Raw genomic sequence first — 19,029 nt, forward strand, 5'->3', positions numbered from 1 at the left:
TCCTTCCTTTTCCACCACAGGATGATGCAACAAGAAGGTCTTTGCCAAAGGTCAGCCCTTCAATCCTCGGGTTTCCAGCCTCCAGAACTGTGAGTCAATAAATCTCTGCTCATTATAAACTACGCAGTCTATGGTATGTTGTTATAGTAGAATATATATATATATATATATATACACACATATTCAGGGCCTAATACCAGTCAGAGAATGATAGGGGTGAGGAGATAATAAGGTAGAATAAGGAAGAATCTAGGCCAAGAACAAAGAAAGAAATGAGTGTGAGCCATGAAGGGATCTGAGGAAAATGCACCCAGGCAGAGGGAATAGTAGCTGCAAAAAGAAAAAAAAAAAGAGAGAGATAGAGAGAGATGGGGGAGAGGGGTTGTAAGAATGTATTTGACGGGTTTGTCAAGAAAAATTATGTTAGTAAAGCATATTGAGGGAAATTGAGACTGGTAGGATGTGAGTTTAGAGAGGTATTGTGTAGCCAAATTGCATGCTATCTTACAAGCCCTTGTGAGAATTTTGGATTTTATTATGAACAAGAGAAAAAGCAATACAAAGATTTTGAGTAGAAGAGTAATATGATCTGTTATATATATTGAAAAGAATCACTATAGTTGTTCTGTTGGAAATAGAGTGTAGGGGTCAGAGCCAGAAGCCAGGAGACCAGCTTAGAAAGAGTTGTAATATATAGATGAGATAGGATGGTGGTTGGAATAGGGTGGTAGTAGTGGCGTGGTGGGAGTAGTTAAATGATGAATCTATATTTAAGTGAACACTGCTCATTCCTTCCCAACTTCTTTTCACAATTGCATCGTTAGCCCAATCTTAGAAAACCCCAAGATATTACAGCATAGGCTATGTCCGGCACTTGGTAAGGAACAACCTGAAAAGAATTTAGATACTCCATCAAAGGCCCATTCATAGATATGGGTCATAGATAGTCTTCCCTAGGTTTACTTGGGTGGTATACTAGATGTTCTAGTCTGTTTTGTTGCTAATAACAGAAATGCCTGGATCTGGGTAATTTAAGAGAAGAGACGTTTATCTAGTTCACAATTCTGGAGGTTGGGAAGTCCAGAAGAATGGTGCCGGCATCTGATGAAGGTGAGCATATTGCTGCCTCACAACGTGGTAGAGGGAAGGAGCATTGCTTCTCCATTCCCTCCCCTTAAAAACTCTCCAGTACTCAGTCACAAGGGTGAGACTCCCATGCCTAATCACTCCCCAAAAGCCCTACATTTTTTTTTTTGAGAGAGAGATTTTTGCTATCAGGCACATGCTTTCACCAGAGAGGCAGAAAGCGAGCAATAATCCCCTGGGGATTACAGTCCTCCATTCTCCTATCAGAATTTTTTGGGCACACATGCACATGTGCCTGGTGTGAATTTCAAGCCACCAGTTCTGGGACTTGAATCACAGATGACTATGCAGGAGTCTAGCACCTTAACCAGTACACCACCTGCTGACCCCACCATAACAGGATTAAGTCTCCACCACTCAATACCATTACGGTTGTTCACCAGATTTTAACACTTAAATCCATACATTCAAAACACAGAAGAAAGTAAAAGATGATTCTGTAGGTTCTCTACTTATCAGAAGAGAAAACCCTATCTAGATTCTGGTTTAATGTCTGAGCATCAAAGGAAAGCCTGCCTGCCGGCCAACACACAAGGGACAAAACCTGCTCTCAGAATTTCTGAAGTCATGAGATGGTGATCCAGGTTATCAAGTCTATATCCAATATATGTATTCCAAGCAATTAACCTGTTCTCTTTGTTATATACTAAATGATCACACATACTTGGACCTAATTTTGGACATTTTTCTTGTTGTTTACCTATTTTTATTATTTATTAAGATTACATCAAGGTAATAAACATACCCATTATCTCAGCATTTAGCAATACTTTGTACTGAGAACATTCAACATTCTCTCTTCTAATTATTTTGAGATATAGAACAAATTATAATTACATATAGTTATACTACTGTGCTATAGAACAGAAGAATTCATTCCTTTTGTCTGACTGGACATGAAATTTTGGATATTTTAATCTGTACTCTTCCTTAGCTCTGTCTATTCCTATACAAGTTATCATCCTATTTTAATGTTGCAAATTTCTGTCTCATATTCTTTTTTGGAAGTTTCCCATTTATTCTTTCATGTTTATTTTTCCAAATAAGATGTATGATTATTCAATTTTTAAAAAATAAAAAGATGATAAAGATTAATTTAGGGAAGGCTGGCCCAGTAGCAGAGCAGTTATACACTATGCATGCAGAGCTGGATCTCACATGGTTGACTAAGGTTCAGGTGCCAGCCCTGGCAGCTTGAAAAACATGCGTGTGTGCTCAAAATTCTGTTATGATGGAGAAATTATAAAAAGGACTATAGCATGACCATGTCCCATGGGAGAGTGCTTTTTCTCTTTCTCTTTCTGACAAGCACACACATCCTCTTGCAATTAAAAAAAATTTTAATTTAGGGAGAACTTCTGTCTTTACAATATGAGTTTTCCTCAAGAATAGGTTTAACTTGCCATTTATTCAAGGAAACTATCTTTTATTTATTTGGGGGGGTAGAGAAATATGCACATTTGGGATACAAACCTTACCCCTCACTTCACCTTATTTTCCCTTCATCAATGTCTTCACTTAGGAAAATATCTTATTCTACTTAAATGGTTAATTAGCAAAGCAAAAATCAATTTATAAGTACAGATCCTGTAATTTGCATAACCTTTTCTGAGTTCTGAAGAGCCTGGATCTTCCTGGTACTTACAACCCTTGTGTACTCTCCAGCCACAAATGGACTCAAGGTGTCCTGATGAAGCTTCCGATTCTATTAAGATACATGTCATGTTGCCCAGCTTGTATTCACTCTCTTGCACTGTGGAAAAGCTCTTTTCAGGGCCTGCCCATCTAAGAAGCTGAAGGTCTTCTCTAGTTCTCCCAGGGAAACAGGAGTCACTAGGAACTTTACAGCTTTCACCCTTCATACAGCAAATCTTGGATTGATCCAATCTCCCCTCTTCTCCACTTGGAATTGCTGCTAGAAAATTTCATACAACCAGCATGGAGTCAAAGTCACTGCAAGTGCATGGCCTCTAACTTCAACTGGATCTTCAGCAATAAACGGTTGATATTTTTCATTGTCAACTTCCTCTCCTAGATGAGTAGGACTCTAGGTTTCACGCCATAGTGACTATTCTAAAATTTCGCTGTTTTCTCAAGTGTCTCTCTCTCTCTCTCAATGGATGATCTTGTCCCCATCTTCCACAGAGAACAGTGATGCCATCAGATATATTCCTTTAGTTCTCTTCACCCCATAGACATAGAATTACTTCTTTGCTTTCTGATTCCTGTCAGTAGAAGTATTCTTCCTTCTGTCCAAAACAAATCTCTCTTCCTGCCTACTGATCCCATTCTTCTGTCTCTTTCAGAACGATGCTGTCAAATTTCCCTCTTTTCTTGTTTATTCCCATCTTTCCTTCTATAGGGTTTATTTTTCTTGTATATATAAACATTAGGTCTTCCCTATCTTAACAAAAGAAACAACAACAAAGTCCTTCCTCTGGGCCAGCCTGTATCCCGGTAGTTAAGGTGGCTGAAACTCACATGGTCAGCCATGTGAGATGTGAGTTCCAGGGCGGCTTGAGAAACATGTCAAGTTTGTGTATGTGAGGTCCAAAATCTGAAAGGAGAAAAATATGAAGGAATTGCAATATGACTATGCCCTATGGAAGGCAATTTCCTTCTCTCTCTCTTTTTCTCTCTTTCTCCACTAAGCACCTGTGCTCTCTGGCAAAATTTACAACAACAACAAAGAAATTCCTCTTCCTGTACTCTTTTATGAATAGCTATTTTTGGATACCTGCACAGAAAAGCTTCTAGATAATCATCAGCAACACCTTGAAAAACAACATCTCTAATCAGCAACACCTCTAATCAATCTTCTATTTATTGCAATCATACTAAGGACACCTCAAGTCATTACAGCTTCTGCTGCTGTTGCTGCTGCTGCTGCTGCTTCTTCTTCTTCTTCTTCTTCTTCTTTTTCTTCTTCTTCTTCTTCTTAAATCAGGTCAATGAAAACCTTCTAATTGCCAAAAATATTGGACATGTTTCAACTCTCAACTCAACCTTGAAATGGCATTTGACAAAGCTGATAGCTCTCTCCTTTAAGTTTTCTTTGCCTCCTTCTATTGTTTCTATGTGGTGTTTCAAACCTACTTTTTAAATCAGTTGTTTCTTTCCTGGTAAAAAATTACTAATTGTAGTCTTCATTTTCTTGTGTAACAAATACAACTAACTACATAAAAAGCTCCATCTGAATGTATCGCAGCATTTCAAATTTAGTAAGTCCAAAATGGTACTATTTTCCAACCAGCCTATTCCTTCTAATTTATGTCTTCTCTTGATAGATGGCACCACTGCTCTTCTAATCACACAAGACCTATCCTCAACCAATCTTTTACTCTTTGTCTCATTTGATCACTAAATGCTTTGAAATACATCTTTTTTTAAAAGAATCAGTTCTTTAATTTTATCAATTATTATGTTTTTAATTGACCAGAGAGAGAGAGAGAGACACAGGAAGAGAGAGGGAGGGAAAATGAGAAAGGAAGCCACCAGGTCTGGGACTCAAATGATGTAGGCCAGCACCTTAACCATCACACCACCTGCTGGACCCAGACATACATCTTTTAAATGTCTATTGAATTTTTTTTTCTTCTCCATTCTAATTGCCTCTCTTTTAGTTCAGGCTCTCACCATTTCACCTTGACTGGATACCGTCCCTGTAGCCTAACCTTCTTTCTTTTTTTTGAGAGGTTTTCGCTATAGGGCGCATGCGCTCGCCAGCCAGACAGAGAGAGACATAGAGACAGAAAGCGAGAAGTCACCCCCCAGGGGGATGGTCATGCCACAATCCCTTCTCCTCCATTCTCCTCTCGGGATCTTGGGCACGCATGCACACGCGCCCGGCGTGAGTTTTAAGCCACCGGGTCCGGGACGCGAACCGCGGTCGACTACGTGGGAGTCCAGTGACATAACCATTATGCTAACTGCTGGTTCCCAAGCCTAACCTTCCCCCCCCCAGAGGATTTTGCTATAGGGCGTGTGCGCTCGCCAGACAGACAGAGAGAGTCAGAGAGACAGAAAGCGAGAAGTCACCCCCCAGGGGGATGGTCATGCCACAATCCCTTCTCCTCCATTCTCCTCTCGGGATCTTGGGCACACACACACACGCACACATGCCTGGCGTGAGTTTAAGCCACCGGGTCTGGGACATGAACCGCGGTCGACTATGTGGGAGTCCAGCGACATAGCCATTACACTAACTGCCTGTCCCATCTTCTTTCAATCCATTATCCGCACTACTGCGACACCAGCCTCCTGAAATTACTTCTACTCATGCTTCCACTTGGAAGCTATTCCTTGGCTCCAGACTGTGACTCCTGCCTAGTTCTGAAGCTCATTAACCTCAACAGAACACTAGGCTCTGGCCATAACCATGCTTCTCTGAAGTGGTTGGGATGTTTCTGTACATTGGCACATTCTGTTTCTGCTCCCTAAAATGTCTTTTCCATTGAATTACAGCATACTCCATACACCCTTAAAGATTTAAATCAAGGGTCTCTGTGAAGACTTTAAATCTCTCTGGTAGTGTTAGAAACATTCTTTTTCTTGTGATTCCAGCTAAGGCCTGCACATGCCCTGTATATAGCACCAGTCACTGTGTTGTGATGTTTGCAGTCTTCCCTCTGTATTAGGTTCTATGTTCATCGAGTACAGAAACTATGAACCTAGCAGCTGCTAGGTGTTCAATAAAAGATTTTTGAATGGTTTGAATTGTCATACCACAGGCTCCTGTGTGTTATAACTTAAAGGAATATTGCTCTCCATGACCATTCTGCACTACTGTACACCATTTGGAGTACAATGACAATCAGAGTATAAAGGAACTATGTTTCTGTCTGCTGAAAATTGGTAAGCTGCCATTCTGAGAAAACCCAAGTTCTTTTCTGCAAAATAGAAGCCTTGAAGGGACAAACGGTCTCCTTCGTTAGGTATAAACAGATCAAAAACCATCGATTAGAGGTTCAAACAAATGCCTTTCCCGCTCCAGATGAGCAGCCTCTGGCTTGGGCTAGTTGTTCTCCCAACTCAATATCTTAATGGGGGCAGTAAAGGCCACGCAGGAAATTAAAGTCTCCCTCTCCTCCTCCTCCTCCTAGGTTTTGCTCCAGTCACGCTGATGGCCCCAATAAAACCACGTCACTCCTTACTGTTATCATCTTCACTGCACCGTTACCGGGGTCCCTTGACTTCAACGACGCTTCACGTATCTTCCTCCTGGTGGAGGGGAGGAAAGAGAAGAGCAAGGACTTCGGTGCAGACGATTGGTGCCTAAAGGCCACCAGGTGACGGACACTCACCTTATCCCAGAGAGAGGATGGATTCGGGGACTATCGAGAGCCGTCACAGTCCACTGCGACCTCCCAATCCCTGTCCCGCAGCAGCAGATAGGACGCCCTCTCTAACTCCGGGCCTGGTGTGTACAGACTGCCCGCTGTGGTTGCCTAGGAAACCCGCTCTCCGCCTCCAGCGACCCTGGAGGGTGGAGGTGAGGGGGGCGGGGAAAGCGTGACTGACTCTTGTCTGCATCACGTGGCTGCAACTTTCAGCCAATCAGCAGAAGTAGGGGTCCACCCGGAAGACCCTGTTGGTGTTCCTGGGAAACGGTGGGAGCCCCGCGCGGGTCTCTTCGCACCTGCGCGCTGGCTTTCGCCTGCCTTCGCCGGCACTGAGGGCCGGATTGGAAGCTGCAGGTCGTGGGCGAGGGGTGCGGCCGAGGTGATGCCTACCCAGCCCCGGCTTTCTCAGGTTGAAAACCTTTGACCATCGGGGCGCCGAAACCTGGAGCCCCACTGGGCTTGAACCCCCAAAGCTTGGCGTTGTGATGTCACAAGGTGCCTGTCCACCGGGATGAGCCTAGATCGCCACGCCGCTTCCCCTTCGGCCGACGACCGCCTGCAGCCGCTGCGGGCCTGGCGAGTCGGGACGAAGGGCGGCGCGGGCGGGCAGACGCCGGTGCCTGCGAGAAGACGTGGGCCCTCCAAGGGTCAGCTTGCGGTTCTCGGTCGGCCTTTTCAGTGTTACAACGTCCAGGAGGCAACAGTAATTTACAAAATAAAGTAGAATTTAAAGGGGGGGGGGACTTTTCAGAGTGGCCTGAGGGACCTAGAATGAATGAACTTAAGTAAAGTCAAACTGAACCACATTTTCCACATCTGGTAGACCACAGCCATGGGTAGTTACGGAGCACTGGGAACGTGGCTAGTCCCAGTTGCGACGTGCTGTGATATACACAAGGGTTTTGAAAGCCTAGGATGAAAAAGCAACGTAAACTATCTCGCTAACAGTTTTTATGTTGGTTATATTTTTAGTACCTTGTGTTAAATAAAAAAAATTAAGCGTTTCGTCTTTGAAAGTATAGCTATTAGAAAAACTTCAATTGCGTATATGACTTGCATTAGGTGTCTTTTAGACAGCACTGCTCTAGTTTTTGTGTTGTAGTGTGTTCGTGTGGCATTTTTATGACATTGAGTTCAAGCGAAGTAATGTCTGTAGTGCTCTTTTCCGTCACCAGATGGCCACCACATTCAATGGTTTTAACCTTTCTCAAAAAAAAAGTTGATTCTAGAAATATGTATTTTCATTTATGTAACTATCAATAATTCAACATATTTGCCAGGATTCAATTCATTTTATCTGTAATATTGTTTGTAAACATACATAAGCACATGTATTTTGTTATAGGCACTTGCGCTCACTGGATAGAGACAGACAGGGAAAGTGAGAAATCACCTTCCAGGGAAGATAGCCACATGACCATTCTCTTGGACCCTGGGTATGCTTGCTACATGATTGGTGTGTCTCTCAAGCCTCTGGATCCGGGATTTGAACCCTTTATCAGCCATGTGGGATTGATCACCCAAGCACCATGGCTTCTGCTGACCTGACTAATCTTTCCTCTATATTTTCATATCACAGAAATGTTTCCATCTGTCATTAATTAAAAATAAGTAAATTATTTGTGGCAGGCCAGCCTATGATGTGGTAGTTAGGCAGCTGGATCCTGCATGGCTGACTGAGCAGTTCAAATCCCAGACTGGGGCTTAAGAAACACTGGCTGTGTGTGCTCAAAATCCTGAAGAGAGTTGAGACAGGGGAAAAGGGATTGCAGCTTCACCATTCACCATGTGGTGGTGGTGGGATGCTTTCTCACTCTGTCTCTCTCTCTCTGTCCAGTATACTGGCACATTTTAAAATGTATGTATATAGGGGCCAGCTGATGGCATAATGGCTACGTAGCAGGATTCCTATGTAGGCAACCACGGTTCAAATCCCGGACCCAGTGGCTTAAACTTATGCTGGGCGTGTGTGCATGCATGCTCAAGATCCCAAGAGGAGAAGGGATTGTGGTGTAGCCATCCCCTCTGGGGGGTGATTTCTTGCTTTCTGTCTGTCTGTCTGTCTATCTCTCTGTGTCTTTCTGGCGAGCACATGTGCCCTATAGCAAAAACCTCTCCAAAAAAAAAGTATGTATATATTTGTGGCTTAAGAGTCTCAAATTAATGCCAGAAAACTATGATTCATATTTTTATTATTACTTTCTCCTAAGAAGTGGTTGAACCAGATGTTCTGTGTTGGAGTAATTTTGTTCTTAGAAGATAAAGAATAATTAGAAGATAATAGTTGAGATTTCCAAACTGTAAGATAAAGAAATTGGATCAAAATCAATGAAACGAATTAACTACATCAAGTTTCTCATTTGGGAGGAATGAAGCACATTTGGATGAAAGTATTAAGTTTATCAAAGTATATTAGAAATCCATTGTGATTTTCTTAATCAGTAAAAGGCTGGCAAAGAGCTAACACACAGTGGTATAAACGTTTTTAAGAATGATACTATTTTTGGGACCAGCAGTTGGTGTAATGGCTATGTCACTGGACTCCCATGTAGTTGATAGCAGTTTGAGTCCTGAGCCCAGTGGCTTAAACTCACACTGGGTGCGTGTGCATGCATGCCCAAGATCCTGAGAGGAGAATGGAGAAGGGATTGCAGCATGGACATCCCGCCCAAGCCCCCCACCCCAGAATGATTTCTCACTTTCTGTCTCTCTGTCTCTTTATCTCTTTCTGGCAAGCGCAAATGCCCTATAGCAAAAACCTCTCCAAAAAAAAAGAATGATACTATTTTTAGTATTTGGCCAGACATCAGTCGAGTCAGAGTTTCTGTATAGCTATAGACTAATAACCATTTGGTAACTTGCTAAACTAAAGCCTTTGTTCTCAGTAATTCTTAAAAGAATTGCCTCTTGTTCACATATTCCAGATGCTTTGTGAAGCAGAAGATGTTTGAAGTTAAAAGCTATATGAGGAATACAAAAACCATGACCATTTTTTTAAGTTTTCTTTATTTTAAAGGTGCTTTATAATTTATGTTTTTGTACAAAAAACCTTGGAAATTGAAACCCTAAAAGTCAAGCAAATTAAGAACTCATTCAAAGACTTCATTTTATTCCTCTCCCTGTTTATACTCCTAGGCAAAGGCCAAACCATTAAATTTAAATCTTTTCATTTATAAGAAAAGGTATCTTGAGGGACCGGCAGGTGGCATGGTGGTTAAGGCACTGGACACTCCCACATGGCCAACCACGGTTCAAGTCCTGGACCTGGTGGCTTTCTCTCTTTCTCTCTCTCTCTGTCTGATCAAACTGGAAAATAATAATGTTAAATAAAATAATTCTAAAAAAGAAAAAAAAGAAAAAGAAAAGTTATGTTGAATCTAAAAACAATTGGGAAGATATAGTACCAATAATTATAGCAGCAAACATACTGCATCACAGCCTGACTTAAAGAAGAATAATTTATTGTAGCAGTGATTTTTGCAGACCCAAATAAAAAAATTCTTGAATTGCATAGTAATTTGTTAATTGAAATATTTTGAATGGGTTGTTAGACTTATTTTTTTTTTAAACCTTATCTGTTTGGTAGGGAACTGTAGAGATATCTAATTATACTGCTGCTTTGTAATGCCTTTGAATTTAATTCCAGAGAGCCAAAAGTCTGATATTTTAAATGCTAATTTGATTTTTATAGTCTTGAAGACATTTGATCCTAATGTAAATGAGTACATGTACAACCTAATGATTTTAATGGTTTATTTGTAAAAAGTCCCTATCTCAATGTTGAACTTGATATACGATTAAAAAATATATATAAATACAGTATAGTTTAGAGTTTACTTTGGCAGTGAAAAGAAAATAGAGATAAGTGCGAGATGCTTATAAAGTCATCCACAGAGGTCCTCCTTTTACTAATGGCTAACACTGAATAGTTACTGTATTAAGGTTCAAATAAAAGGAGCTGTTATGAAGTAAGTTTTAATTAGACCAACATAATCTTATTTCTAATGGGTTTATCTAAAAAAATAAATAATCTTTGGCTATGATTTGTTATTGGGTCATTGGAAAAGTCATGACATACTTTTCTGTGGAAAAATGCATCATGACTTTTCTGACTACCCAATAATTAAGAGTCAAGCTTTTCTTAAAAGGCAGCCAAATGGAAAAATAAAAGGGTACTTTCTTTATCTCAGACAACATAACCTCCTTATTTTACCATCCCAGTTATATTTGTATGTAGCTCTAAAATAGTAAATTGAAGGACAGTGAATTTATTCATGGATGATAGTCTTAATTCACTAGAGAGCCTACCAGTGTCTTGCTTAGGAGAATTGTTTCCTCCTCCTTTTCTTTTCTATCCTCTTTTAGACTTGAGGCATAAGAAGTTGATTGTCTTCCTCAAGACAAAGTACATTATCAACAGTCCATACAAGACCTTGCCTTATTGTATCTTATTTTATCCCCAACCTAATTGTAGGCACAAATCTAATAGTTCTTTCAAACCTTTAATTGGGTATTTATCTTTTTAAAGCAGGCAGTGTTTTTTGTGTCTAGATTTAAAATTTTCATTAAAGGTTTCGTAGTGTAGAACAAGTCAGTGGCATGGTTAAGCCAACTGGATCTCACATGCCTTGTTTGAGTCCAGGACCCTGTGTCGTGAAAAATCACTCCACACACATGTACATATGTGCCCAAAATCCCAAGAGGAGAATGAAGGCGAAAGAACGGTGGTATGGCTATCACCCCAAATGGTATTTTCTCACTTTTTCCATCTCTTTCATTCCCTCTCTCTCTGTCCTTGGCAAGTACACTGACCCTATAGTAAATTTAAAAAACAACAAAATCATTCTATAAATTTTATTTTCATTCTTTTTTTATTCAGTGATATTTTAAGATCTATTCTTATTTCTATATATGTCTAGTTTGTTGTTTTTAAATTCTGCTCACTGTTTCATGAAGTACCATGTTTTGTCTATCTTTGTTGTTAGTTTCCCTAATAATGGACATAAATAACAACTTGACAATGAACAGTCTTGTAATTGTTTTCTGAAGGACAGTTTTTAGGACATATATATCAGGAATAGAATTATTGAGCAAAATGCACACATACTTAATTTGGGTAAAGACCATCTGATAATGTTCCAGAATGACTGTTCTAGATTTTCCCAACAATGGTATTTAAGAATTTTCATTCCCCTTGTTGGAGAAATATAATGGAAAACAAAATCTTTTGCCAACCCCCAAAAAACCTTTTCACAAAGGCAGAAGAAAAAAAAAAAAAAACCAGTTCCAGTATTCACAGGAAATCCTCTAAAGAGATTTCAAGGACAGAAAGAAATCTTACCCTTTTATATAGCCAAATGCAGCCAGATGAAACCCATTGTATATATGCTCTCAAACAAAAACAATAACTAGTTTTCAAGAGGACTTGATGAGCACCATTTATTACAACTTCAGGGTGAACATTAATTCATCCTAAATTCCCTTAGTAATTCAGGTGACCATTCATGTTAGCTAAATAGCTTTATCTAAAGAGAAAATAAAGTTCTTATATCTTTATCTCAGGAGGCAGTTTTGGAGAGAGACATCTGCCAAAGTTGGTCTCCTAGGTCCTTGAGGGAGACATCCTGGGTTATAAATCTTGTAAAAGGTTCCATATCAATGAGATAGAGAAAGAATTAAGTTACAGGTTTCTAATGGAAATGCTCTGGAAGAAAAGTTGGAAAATAAAGTCTCTTGGGACCAGCAGTTAGCATAATGGCTATGTCACTGAACTCCCATGTAGTTGACCACGGTTTGAGCCCCAGACCGGGTGGCTTAAATTCATGCCAGGCGCATGTGCGTGCAGGCCCAAGATCCCGAGAGGAGAATGGAGGAGAAGGGATTGCAGCGTGGCCATCCCCCGTGGGGGGTGATTTCTTGCTCTCTGTCTCTCCGACTCTCTCTTTCTGGCGAGCGCACTCGTCCTATAGCAAAAATCTCTACAAAAAAAAATCTTTTGTAACAGGGAGAATTAATGCCCCCCCATTTGTATTTACCCTTTAACCACATCTTTTACTAAAAGTTAGCTTACTGTCTGCCTCCACCACTAGATTTCAAGCTTTGTGAGGATTGGCCTCATCATAGCCCCAGCATCTAGTTTAGTGACTGTTACACAGCAAATGCTCAAGACAAACTTGCTAAAATAAATACCACAGATCACATTTCTTGGTATTATATATTGATCTATTTGTTGTTCTTGGCCTCTAGAATTGCCATAGAGTACTAACTGTCTCTCCATTTTCTTTAGGAAAGTGAGTAGAGATAATTTTTTTCCCTCTCCAATGTTTTTTCCTTCTAGATAACATTCCAAGTTTTCTCTACTTTAAGCAAACTAAACACTATATGAGGATTAGAATTTATGAAACTCAAGTTGGCAGTGATGGTTTACTCTGTATCCAACTCCTCTTGAGCAAAGCACTTTTTGTATTAGGGCAGTGTTTTGGGGGACTAGAATTAGAGTAGATAATTAACCTAAAGTATGTCAGAGTAAAAAGCAATTAGAGCAGTAATTCCATATTAAAATTGATTGAAAAAGAGATTGCTTTTGTACCTTAGGTAAAATCAACACCACATCCAAGACTTTGGAATCAGATAAGGATGGGGACTATTCAAGTCCAGGGCAATGTTACAAGTGTGTAAGGATGACTAACTCATCTCTGTCACTAAACTGGGTCTATGTCATATGCATGTGTTAGATTGGCTTAAGGGATCAGAGACAGACTACCTCATCTAGATTCTCTGTGACAGAAATAGTGAGGTGAGGAATTCTGCAAATGCACTTTGTATAAGGACTTCTCACACCTTGCAATATTCTTGAGATGTGAGACTGGTTCCCAAGCTTATCTTTTTCTCTGCACCTTTTAAAACAATATTTATTTTATTTTGTTTATTCATTCATCTATTTTAATTTGATGAGAGAGAGAGAGAAAGTGAGAAAGCAAGCCACCAGGTTCGAGACTCAAACCATGGTCAGCCATGTGGGAGGGTCTAGCCCTTAACCACCATGCCACCTACTGGTCCCTGTCTGCACTCTTTATATTGTCAGCTGTTAGTGCCAGCAGGGGTGTCAGTAGGAATATAGCACCTTTTCCTTTGGGTCCTCTAGGTCTTTGTCTCTGTTGGGGCTGGAGGGTTAATGAAAGGTGGAGCTAGATGGATGGGAATATATAGAAGCACAATGTCAGGACTAGTAGCCTCTGGATGGCTCTGTAAAGTAAGCTTCAGGGTTTTCTGGAAGACCAAGGAGTATGTTGGAGAGTTGCCAATCATTAGTAGAGGTGTACTGAGAAATAGACAAGATTAGATTTGCAAGAGCTGTGTTTGGCAAAGAAGCCAGAGAAGGCAAAGAATGTTTTCAGACCATAATGAGTACCTGATACCTGTGGAGGGAGAGAAGGAAGGCAAGGAAGGGTTGAATAGTGAGAACTGTAAACTGTGGTGCATGGATCAAAGCTAAGATTTTAGTGGTGTTCATTGACTTACAGAAGCCAAATATGTGGAAACTATGTGTTATAGGAAGGAACGAGTGCATTTACGTGATATGGTAGATCGATGAGTAGGTTGTCCTGAGGAAATGTAAGAAGAGAAATATAAATACGTATCTAGGATTCTGTTAATATACCTGCAGTTGACCTGTGGATGTTGAATGGTGGAGTACAAATGTAGAGAGGCTTGAACATATGTTTCATTAACTTTTAAAAAGTTGAAGGTCATAATTAGAAATAAAGTGTAACTTATGGAGGAAGAATGCATTTTTAAGAGAGGCAGCAGTTGGGATAGATGGAGTCTGCTGTAAGGAATGAAATGCACTCTCTGTTTGGGAATCTGACAGTTGCATAACATGTTGGCATCTTGGAAAGGGAGTGGGAGCTTTACACAATTAATGCCAGACATTTCAAACAAGTATTTGAGAGTGGAGGAAGAGTATACCTTAGTCCATTTGGGCTACTATAAAAAATATCATAGACTGGGTAGTTTATAAACAAAAGAAATTTATTTCCCATAGTTTTGGAGGGTAAGAATCCATGATCAGGACTCTAGCATGATTGAGTTTTGGTGAAGGCCCTCTCCTGGGCTGTAGACTGCCAACTTCTTACCATGCCCTTACCTAGGGGAAGAGTAAACAAGATCCCTAGAGAATCTTTTATGAGGACACTAATCCCATTCACAAAGGCTCTGCCTTTATGATCTAATCACCTCCCCAAAGGCCCCTACCTCCTAATAACCTAGGGGGTCAGGACTTCAACATGAATTTTGGGGAGACAAACATTCAGACTCCATCATTCTGCCCTTGGCCTCCTCAAATTCATGTCATTCTCATATGCAAAATCCCTTTATTTCATCCTAATAACCCCCAAAGTCTTAATTAATTTGGCACCAACTCAGATCTAAAGTCCAGAGGGTTATCTAAATATGTTCCGGATATGGGTGAGACTCAAAGTAAGATTCATCTGGAGGCGACTTTCTTTCCAGATGTGAACCTGGAATCAAACATGTAATGTGCTTCTGAAATCTAATGGTGATACAAGTATAGCACAGACATTCACATTTCAAAAGGGAGAAATGGGAAGAAAGGGATGATAACGTCTTAAGAAAGTATAAAACCTAACAGGACAAACAACACTAAATATTATGGCTCAAAAATAATTTTCTGTGACTTGATGTCTTGTCTAGGAATCCCATCCTTTTCATTCTACTAAACTATCTTACTTGAATTCTGAGTATTTTTTGGGCTAGGGGTTAGGATCCCAAGGCTCTGGGTGGTACAGCTCCCATGTCTACTGGGAGCAGCCCATGACCTAATTCTCACAAGTTGGAGTTGCATGTCAGTGGCTGTACCAGTATGGAGTCCTAGAAGTGACTCTGCTCCCACTTCTCCTCTGGTCAATGTCATTTTAAGTGCTCTCTGTATATTCTGGGAACCCTCAGTCTGCAGCTCTTGAGAACTAAACCAGATCATGCAACCAATGTCAAACTGTTTTCTCAGTGTAGCTTCTGTACATCTTTGTCAGAAAAAGGTGACATCCTCAGTGAGGTTCTGTTGGTTGGGGACAGGGAGGAGAAGAATAGAAAGGGAAGTGTGAAAAGCACTATTTGTCTAGAGCAGAGATTGGCAAACTGTGGTCCTTGAAACCAAATCCAACCTGCCACCTGTTTCTATAAAAAAGATTTTATTGGAATACAGCCATACCATTTGTTTGCACATTCTAATGGCAGAATTGAGGAATTGTGCAACAAAAAAACATATTGCCTGCAAAGTCTAATATTTACTATGTGGACTTTTACAGAAAGTTTGCCAGCTCTTAATTTAGAGTGACATAGAATGGAGACCAATGGCCAATTTATGACTTTGATCCAGAAGTCTCCATGGGTGAAGATTTAAAGGGTCTTAAACCAAAGTAGTCTCTATAGTATTACTATATCAATTTACTCAACAAGTACTTGCCACTTACTATTTTAGATTATGGAAATACAGCAGTGCATAAACATTAATCCCATCTTTTTCATTCTACTAACTATCTTACTTGAATTCTGAATATTTTGTCCAACCCTATATCACTAACTTCCAGATTGAGGTGCTCAGAAAGAGTCTGAAAACTGAGGTTAGGTCCCATGTTGGGTCCTGATAGGTGATGAAAGATCTTTAGGCTTTTAGGCTTCCCCAGTGGGAGAGTGCTGAGAACAGATAACTTTCCTGAAGGGAAATTAGCTATTTTTTAGTTAAATAGTGTCTCCCCAAAACTCATGTCTACTCAAAACCACAGAAAATTATTTGGAGTGGGGTCTTTAAAGATGTAATTTGTTAAGTTTAGGTGATACTAGATTGGGACAGACACTAAATCCAATGACTGATGTCATTATAAAAAGGTCATGTGAAGACAGAGGCAGAGATTGAAGTAATGTCGTCAAGAATTGCCATGGAGCTCTTTCCCACTATACAAGATGGCAGGTGAAAAAGCTGCAGAGCAGGATACTAAGGAGAGAAAATCTGAAGCCAAGAAGGTGGATGCCAGTGGGAAGGTTAAAAAGGGTGATCCCAAGGCTAAAAAGCCCAAGAAGGGGAAGCCCCATTGCAGCTGAAATGCCATCCTAGTCCAATCTGCCATGTTTTCCAGGAAGGCCGTATACAAGAGGAAATACTTAGCCACTGAATCCAGGATTGAAAAGAAAAAGGAGAAGGTTCTTGCCACTGTTATAAAATCAGTTGGTAGAGACAAGAATGGTGGTACCCGGATGGTTAAACTTTGCAAAATGTCTAGGTTTTATCCTACTGAAGACATACCTTGAAAGCTGTTGAGCCATGGCAAAAAAAAAAAAAAAAAACCCCCTAAAAACAAACAAAAAAAAAAAAAAAAAAAAGCTACAAGCTAGCGTCACTCCCAGGACCATTCTGATCATCCTCACTGGATGCCACAGGGGCAATAAATTGGTTTTGCTAAAGAAGCTGAGTGGGGGCTTCTACTTGTAGCTGGACCTCTGGTCCTCAGTCGAGTTCCCCTGTGTAGAATACACCAGAAATCTGTCATCACCACCTCCACAAAAAGTGATATTAGCAAACTAAAAATCCCCAAACACCTCACCAGTGCTTACTTCAAGAAAAAGAAGCTGAAGAAGCTCAGACACCAGGAAAGTGAGCTCTTTGACAGAGAAGGAGAAATATGAGATTACAGAGCAGTGCAAGGTTGATCAGAAACTTTGTGGACTCGCAAATTTTACCAAAAATCAAAGCTGTTGCTCAGCTCCAGGGCTACCTCCTGTCCGTGCTTGTCCTCACAAATGGAGTTTATCCTCACAAATTGGTGTTCAAAATTTTTTGAGAAGAACCTAATTAAATAACTGATCATAAATTAAAAAAAGAAAGAAAGAAAGAAGTGCCATGGATTTCCAGCCACTATCAGAAGCTAGGAAGAGGCAAAGATTCTTCTGGAGAGCTTTTAGAGGGAATCTAACCTTGCTGGCACCTTAATTTTGGACTTTTGGCCTCCAGAACTGGGAGAGAATACATTTCTGTTGTTTTAGGCCACCTAGTAGATGGTTATTTTTGTAGCAGCCCTGGGACATTATTACAGGTATTGCCAGGAAGGCAGAAAGTATTTTATCCAAGTTACACATACAGGAAGTGATCCAGATCAGGATTGACCAAAGAGCTGGGAATAAAATTGGAATTGAAGGGCAGAACCAAGAATCCAGAGTCAGACAGAGACAAGAATGTTTTTGGATAGGTCAGAAGCAGGGGGAAAGATGCCAGCAATTGCCACAAAGAGTCACTGGAATCTGTAGCTTGTCTTTCTTGGCTTGCAGGTGGGGTGGTGGCAGCAGGGTGTGAAGTGTTCAGGCTGAATAAGCAAAGCAAAGGTAGGGAAGGTTAAAAAAAAAAGACTTGAGTGGTTCTACACATTTTAATGCTTTGTCTCATTTACACCTAAGATATAGTCGTTATCTCACTTTATAAAGAGGAAACTAAGTACCTTGCAAAAAGTAATTGCAGTAATAATAGAGACAGGGTCCAGGCCTTCTGGACTTCACAGCTGGACTCTCAGCCAGAAAATCCCACTTACCTTCTAACAAACATCTATTTAGATGTGCCAGGTTTTAGGGTGGGCTCAGCCTGCCGAGCAAGGTCAGCTAGCGCGGGTGACCATATCTGGGCCTATAAAGTCTTTTTGGTAGGAGTTCTTTTAATTGACCTAATTATAGCATCTGTTAAATAGTGTTGGTTAAAATCAAGTAATGGGGGATCCAGCGGATGGCATAGTGGTTAAAGGCACTAATCTTTAACCACTTTTAACCTTTGTAACCATCTTTAACCACTTTTAACCACCTTTTTTTCTGTCTCTCTCTGATCAAATTAAAAAATAATAACAAGAGACCAGCAGTTAGTGTAATGGCTATGTCACTGGACTCCCATGTAGTTGACCATGGTTTGCATCCTGGACCCGGTAGCTTAAAATTCATGCCGGGCTGTGTACGTGCGTGCCCAAGATCCTGAGAGGAGAATGGAGGAGAAGGGATTGCGGCGTGGCCATTCCCCCTGGGGGGTGATTTCTCGATTTCTGTCTTTCTATCTCTCTCTGTCTGTCTGGCAAGTGCACGCGCCCTATAGCAAAAACCTCTTAAAAAATAGAAAAAATAATAATAACAAATAGAATTAAATAAAATAATTCTTTTTTAAAAATCAAGTAATAGGAGTCAAAGATTTTTAGTGTAAGGAAAGTTTACAGAATTAGGATGGAGACAGGACACCAGAGAATCTGTGGCATTTTTGTTTTGTTTTTGCAAGAGTGCTACAGGGAGAGATGGAAAGTAAGAAAGCACCCAATCCCTTCTCCTTCATCTCACTCTTCTTTCAAGACTTTGAGCAAATGTGCACACATGCCTGGTATGTTTCTCAAGCTACTGGGTCCAGGATTCCAACCACACAGTCAGCCCTGTGGGATCCTGCTGGCTTAACCACCAGGCCATAGAGCAAGCCCCTGAAGTTCTTTTTTTTTTTTTTTTTTTT

General features: G+C 40.4%; 1 protein-coding gene and 1 pseudogene across 1 annotated transcript in view; one reads left to right on the forward strand and one right to left on the reverse strand.

Moving 5' to 3' along the window:
• LRRC9 (leucine rich repeat containing 9) overlaps positions 1-6,615 on the reverse strand; it is a 109,710-nt gene extending 103,095 nt beyond the window's left edge. The window contains exons 1-2 of the mRNA XM_027770423.1: positions 6,450-6,615; positions 6,300-6,366 (exon numbers count right to left, since the gene is read on the reverse strand). The gene's annotated coding sequence lies outside the window, so the exon portion shown is untranslated. The remainder of the gene's footprint in view (positions 1-6,299; positions 6,367-6,449) is intronic.
• A 9,854-nt stretch (positions 6,616-16,469) lies between these two features.
• LOC102479248 (60S ribosomal protein L6 pseudogene) overlaps positions 16,470-19,029 on the forward strand; it is a 20,354-nt pseudogene continuing 17,794 nt past the window's right edge.

This window comes from Tupaia chinensis, unplaced genomic scaffold (genome assembly GCF_000334495.1).
Source record: "Tupaia chinensis unplaced genomic scaffold, TupChi_1.0 Scaffold000133_1, whole genome shotgun sequence".
NCBI classification, from domain to species: domain Eukaryota; kingdom Metazoa; phylum Chordata; class Mammalia; order Scandentia; family Tupaiidae; genus Tupaia; species Tupaia belangeri.